The 6,201-nt window shown below is 45.7% G+C and overlaps 1 long non-coding RNA gene across 2 annotated transcripts; it reads left to right on the top strand.

The window, feature by feature from the left end:
- Nucleotides 1-2,386: 2,386 nt before the first annotated feature.
- Nucleotides 2,387-6,169, top strand: LOC111733680. 2 transcript variants are annotated; one of them, XR_002778115.1, is made up of 4 exons: nucleotides 2,387-2,789; nucleotides 3,174-3,333; nucleotides 3,856-3,918; nucleotides 4,808-5,854. It is a non-coding gene; the product is annotated as an uncharacterized LOC111733680 (long non-coding RNA). The 2 variants fall into 2 exon arrangements; XR_002778114.1 differs by lacking the exon at nucleotides 2,387-2,789 and having other exon boundaries at nucleotides 3,013-3,333; nucleotides 4,808-6,169.
- Nucleotides 6,170-6,201: the final 32 nt, after the last annotated feature.

Here is a 6,201-nt window from a genome sequence, read left to right as displayed (position 1 = left end):
TTTAGAGAAAAATTTCTAGATAAACCAGTAGCTTTAAAGGAAAAAGAAATCCAGGTTTGCAGTCAAAGCTTTTAATTGACAGCAGAGAAGCGTATTTTCCCTTAATTACATAGTTCTCTCTTCCCAGGCGCTTTTTGTTTTAAATAGACACACCCCTATATGTGGGGCCTGGGGCAAGAGTACAAACAGAGGCCTATATACCATATGTCCAAGTGTTTAAAAGTTATACATAAAGCTAACAAGTCATTAGATAAAATACGTTTTATCCTTCCACCTTGACCAATACATTTTTACAACAGCTTGGAAGGCCAGGTTCAAATTTAGAATTGTCGGACTCCGCGGGTGGTGGCCGCATCCTCCCTCAGGAATCTGGGAATCTGGACTCCGTGAAGAGGCCCACGTGGCCCCAGAAGTGGGCTGGAGATATGCAGGCTGTGAATTCCAGGTTTGCAGGCACCTAGGGGCGCTCTCAAAGGGGGGGGGGTCCCAGACTCCAGCCGTGCACGCCTCCTGATTCCATAGCCTCTTCATCCAATGGGGACAGACGTGGCCAGAGGAAGGTCACTTTTCAAGTTTGGGGTTCAGAGCCGAGGGGCCCCTTGCCGGCCTGAGGGTGATAAGATTTGTCGCCTGGAAATCACTCTTTCCTTTTGCTCCTCTACCAGTAATGCCCCGTGCTCGTCCTCATCTCTTTTCTTGTCCACTGTCTTCCCACGGAACGCGCGGACGCTCCCTACTGTTCTGCTCAGACACCGGTTTTACTAAATAGGACACAGGATGGTGTCTTCCATTGTTTCTCTCTTCGATTCCAGTTTCCTCTACTAATTGTCTGGGACCTTTCTTAGTAGCGAAGTTTACCCACCGGAGGCCTGTGGAGGAAGAAGCAGCGTGGATGGCAGTAAATCCGGGGGAGAGACACAGTGTTTTCATGAAGGAGGAGAAGGCCTTCAGAATACGGCTGTTCCCAGGGTTCTGGCAGATTCCGCCCCTGGGGAGAGGGAGGGGCGGTGGCCCCAGCAGCATTCACACTGGGGAGTGGGGAACCCTGCCCGCTGGCCACAGCCAGAGGAGCAGGAAGCTGATGGACCAGGCCTCTGAGCAGACATTCCCAGGGAAAGGAAAATTCAACATGAATGTCAATGCCATCTCCCCGTAAGTATTTATTTAGTGCTGAGCACCACACGGGGCCCCAGTATGACTCACAGGGAGAGGAAGTGAAAAGGGGAATAAATGTACCCCATGTTTCTGCGAAGGTACCGGCGAGATTCAAATAAAACTGCCTTTAGCCTTTTCTCCTGCACAGTGCCAGCCCCGTCATTCCAGGGTGTCCGGTGGCGTCCCGGCCTCAAGCTTTCCCTTGCTCCCCGATTCCGGTGAACAGCCGCTGTTGTTCTCTACCACGTGGCCCTAAAATGTGAAACAACCACCGTCGTTTTCCCCAGAAAATATTCCTCGCATGGGATATTCGTGTATGTGTCAGGAGGCAATGGAGGAGATTTATACCGTCATGCCGCTTGGCCCTTGCTCTTCCTTTAAAGACTCATTTTTCTGACCCCCCTTCCATGGTGCTCCCCTTTTATGATTTGCTTTTTCCTTATTTTATTATATCCAAGGATGTGTCAATGGGTCCTGCTAAATCGTGGATCATCTGTCCAGTCTCCATCCTGAGAGGCTTGCAATGGCCACCACCCGCTTCCAGTTCCGTGTGGGAGAGGAGGCAGTGTGAAGAATTCTTTCTTTGCTACAGGAATTAATTACATTATGTCCTTTCAAAGGCAGCAGACTATAGTCAGTTGGGATTTTAAGTAACAGTATTTCCTTTCTCAGTTTACACAATGATCTCAAAGCAATCTATAAGATCTCTGAATTCTTTTAGTTTCTTGGGGATGGATAGTGTCACCACATCGAAAATAGTAACAATAATATTATTATAAGTATCTTATAATACAATAACAATCAACATAGCATATTATACATGTTATATATAACAATAGTATAGTTATAATACTTTATTTAATGTTACATACTTATAATTATTTTTATTACTAGCAGTAGGTACATTTCTCTTCAAGGACAATCGAAGGCTTTTGAGCGGGGAAATTATGTGACCAGACCCTGGCTTTAGGCAGGGCGGAAAGGGTAGTAGCAGAAGAGAGAGACTAACGGCAAGAGACCAGTTGTGCAGTTATTTTACAGCGGTTCAGGTCAGAGGTAATGAGCTGGGATTGTGGCAGTGGAAACTGGGAGGGAGAAACGGATAGAATGAGTCAGCGTAGAGGTATTGACAACACACAGACAGTAAAGAAAACCAGCGGAGGTTTTAAGCGGAGACCTGGTAACGAACTGAGTCTGCGGTGCCATCTGAGTGGGCGTGTGTGTGCCCAGAGGCCAGGGGGCCCCACAGGGAGAAGCCAGAGCTGCACCGGCTCCCTGGGCTGTGCCCCAGCGTTAGGAAGGGACAGGGTGCTCACGAAACTGCAAATACTCCTCACCTAGAGAAGGAGGGGGAAGGAAACTAAAGATCAAAAGGAAAGCCTCGTAGGAGGCAGGAAACCAATGACAGAATGTATCGTATGGGCTGTAAGAATCAGCCCTTTCAGCCTCTTCCAGGCAGAAATGTAGTCAGAGGCCACATTGTCCTTTTCTAGTCTACACCGCCTTCCACCTTTTTTCTTGGACGAGGCGAAGGACATGTATCAAGCGGAGAAGCATTTGGACTTCTGATGCCTGGTCCCGCTCACGAAAGCTCCTTACGGGCAGTGATTGTATCTTTGCATGCCTTACACGGGGTGGGTGCTTAAAAATATCAGCGGAATTCACTGAACTGTCTTTAATTCCCATTTTGTTGAGCTTTCGTTGCTCCTGTAGAGAATCTGGCTGGACAAGGAGGCAAGCAGTCTGGGTCGACATTCAGATTCATTTACTGGCGAGTGAGAGCAGAGCTGCCACTCAGCGTGGTCTCTGCGCCGGGGGCGGGGTGTGGGGCGGGGGATGGGGGGGGATAGGCAGCCACGCCTGGAGGGGGGCGGGGGGAGCTGAAGGGCTAGACACTGTGGCAGGGCAGCATGCCCGATGAGCACTTGTGACCTTCTACCACTTCTCATTCTTCAGCCCCTCACTCTTCCTTTCTCTCTCTTCCCGTGGTCAGTGCTGTCTTTTTAAACGTCCCCCAGGTCTGACACTTCTGTCCTGGGTGCTCCTAGAGGACTTTACTCATCCGTGGATCCTTCCCTGGTTCTCGATCTTTCTCCACCAATTTCCTCTGCCCTCAGGATTTCATCTCTTCTTAAAGCAGGAAGGGTACCTAACAACCTAGGGGACGTGTGACCTAAGGTAACCTAAGTAACAGTGGCACTTTTCAATTCCTGACTTATTCCAGCTGAAAAAACTATCACCCGTTTACTTGTCTGAGAGGAGTTGCTACGATCTGCAGGCTCGTTCACGGACCGTAAGCCACGTGGGAACAGCCCTGATGCTCATCGGTCCAGTAACCCGGAAAGCGATGGTCAGAGGGACGGGAGAGCTTCTGGTAGATGCCAATTAGCTAGAGTCACTCCACTCCAGAGGTCTCTAACGCAGGAAAAGAAGCCGCACTTATAATTTAGAAAACGGTCTTAGTGTGCAGGACCTACAGACCCAGCCTGGGCCATTAGTCACATAAAACAGGAGAGTTTGGTGCAGTCCCACATCTTTTATCCCCTGAATGCTCTGTCGGTTTCCAGTAGCCTGGATTTGGCCTGCCTCCCAGTGCTGACCTAGTCAGGGGACAGAGTGACTTAGTCACTCCATGCCCTCCCCCCACCCATTGTCTCAGCCAATATGTTCTCAGTCTAATTATTTGCTTTTCCTCCAAAGCTGAGGGTGTGCCACCTATAAACTAGAGATGAAGCTGACTCACCTGGCTCACATTCCAAACAGGTAAGGTAGTGCTGGCTCTCTTCAAAGCCTCAGGAACCTGCTTCTCTTCCTCACCTACCTGTTGCCAGGCCCCTGATGGCCTTAGAAACCCGTTCTCACACCCCCAGGGGATTTGTCAGGCCCAGACTAGGAGCACGCCCAATCTTGCCAAGAGTCCTTTAGTTAATGTCCTAGCTCTCCTGGGGACCGGCGCTTGCAATAATTGAGAGCTGATAAGTCCTATTTACAACAAAATGCCTCCGGTGATCTTTAGAGCTCATAGGCCTGGAGGCAGGGATTTTCTCTTAGGAGTTCCCCTAGTGCCTCATCTTAGGAACCCTATAGGAAATGCAGGAACGGAAATGGCGTAACTGAACTCTTGTCTCTTGCTGTTTTATAATCGCTAGGAATATTTACACCTTGGAAGTTGGTAAATGCTATAAACCAGGGCTTTTGGCTCTTGGAGAGCTGGTTGTTAATATTTACCAGCACATCACTGGTGCTAAAGAAAGCAGAACACAAACGTAGGGACGGAAATTAGCAAGCCATATATTGAAGTTAAGGCTAGACGGGGGGTCAGGTTGTATAGGATCTTACAGGGCAAACTAAGGAATTTTGACTTTATCCTATAGATATCGAGGGGTCGTAGATGGCATTTTATTAGTTGAAATGCTTTTGGTTATAAATAATAGAAAAACTAAATGTAAAATGGCTTAAACAGTAAGAATTTCAAGGAGGACCACTCGGGGTTAGCTCATTCAGCAGTTCACCCAAGACGCAGATGCTTTCCATCTTCTTGCTTTGCCGTCCTCAGTCTGTCAGCTTGTCCTCCAATCAGAACATCTGTTTCAAATTCAGCAACATTCAGCTGCAGAAGAGAATAATTTATTTCTCTTTTTCTCTTTGTAAGAGCAAGGAAGTCCCACAGACTTCCTCCAATGTCACATTCGTGAGAACTTGATCACATGCCTAAACCAAGCACTGGCGAGGGGAATGGAACTCTGCGACTGGCTTTGCTCCATCATCGTTTCAGCCATCTCCCTCCCCCTCTCCCCTGAAGACCAGTCGCACGGAGAAAGGTGGCTGATTGAACAGAACTGGGGTTCTATAAGCAAGAAAGAAGAAGAAGGATGGACATCAGTTAAGTAATCGACATGCTGCTACGGCTTTTGAAAAGAGAGAAAATATCAATGAAATATTTTAGGAACCGTAATCTAGCAATGGTTGGCAGAGAGATAGAGACCCGGAAAAGAGAGACCCAGTTATACTATTATGAATCTGGATGTGACTCCATTATGAGTGTGCTATGCGCTATCAGAGCAATGGTTCTCAACTGCCAAGTCATTCATTTATTCGTTAAATACATATTTAATGAGCGACTGCCACGGGTCAGGCACTATGCTGGGTGCTATAGATAAAATGATGAACTTATCTCATGGAGCTTCATAGTCTAATGGATTAAGCAAATATCAATAAGGAAATCCACAAATAAGTGGAAGTTTATAACTTAGTTACTGTTATGAACGAACCCAGGATATTTGTTTTCTATGTTTTTAATTGAGGTAAAAGTCACACAGTGAAACACACAGATCTTAAGTACACAACTTGAAGTACATGTGGCTGTGACTACCCTATCAAGATATAGGACATTTCCATCACCCCAGAAATTTCCCTTGTGCCCCCTTTCTATTCAATCCCCACGTTCCTAATAGGCACAGTTTGATTTCTATCATCAAGATTACTTTTGCCTGTTCTTGAATTCTATAATAATGGTTTCTTTTGCTCAACGAATGATTTTGAGATAAATCTATGCTGTTGTGTTTAAAGGGAGTTCGCTTTTAAAATTTGTATTTCATTTTTTGATCAAAGTATTTGTCTATTTTTCCATTGATAGACATTGAGATGTTTCCAGTTTTGGCCTATTATGAATAAAGCTGCTGTGAACATTCATGTATAAGCTTTTTATAGACATATGTTTTAATTTCTTTTGGTTAAATACCTTGGAGTGGAACTGCTGGGTCATAGGGTGGGAATATGTTTAACTTTGTAAGAACCACAAATGTTAGAACTAATAAACAAATTGAGTAAAGTCGCAGGATACAAAAGCAATATGCTACAATCTGTTGCATTGCTTCTATACACTAACAACAAACTATCAGAAAAAGAAATTAAGAAAACAATCACATTTACAGTTGCATCAAAAAGAATAAAATATTTAGGAATAAATTTAACCAAGGGTGTGAATGACTTCTACACTGAAAACTCTAAGATACTGATGAAAGAACTTGAAGATACAAATAAATG

This window comes from Pteropus vampyrus, unplaced genomic scaffold (genome assembly GCF_000151845.1).
Source record: "Pteropus vampyrus isolate Shadow unplaced genomic scaffold, Pvam_2.0 Scaffold617, whole genome shotgun sequence".
Classification (NCBI taxonomy): Eukaryota; Metazoa; Chordata; class Mammalia; order Chiroptera; family Pteropodidae; genus Pteropus; species Pteropus vampyrus.
The sequence above is the reverse complement of the archived record's forward strand: the minus strand, read 5'-3'. Positions and strand labels throughout refer to the sequence as shown.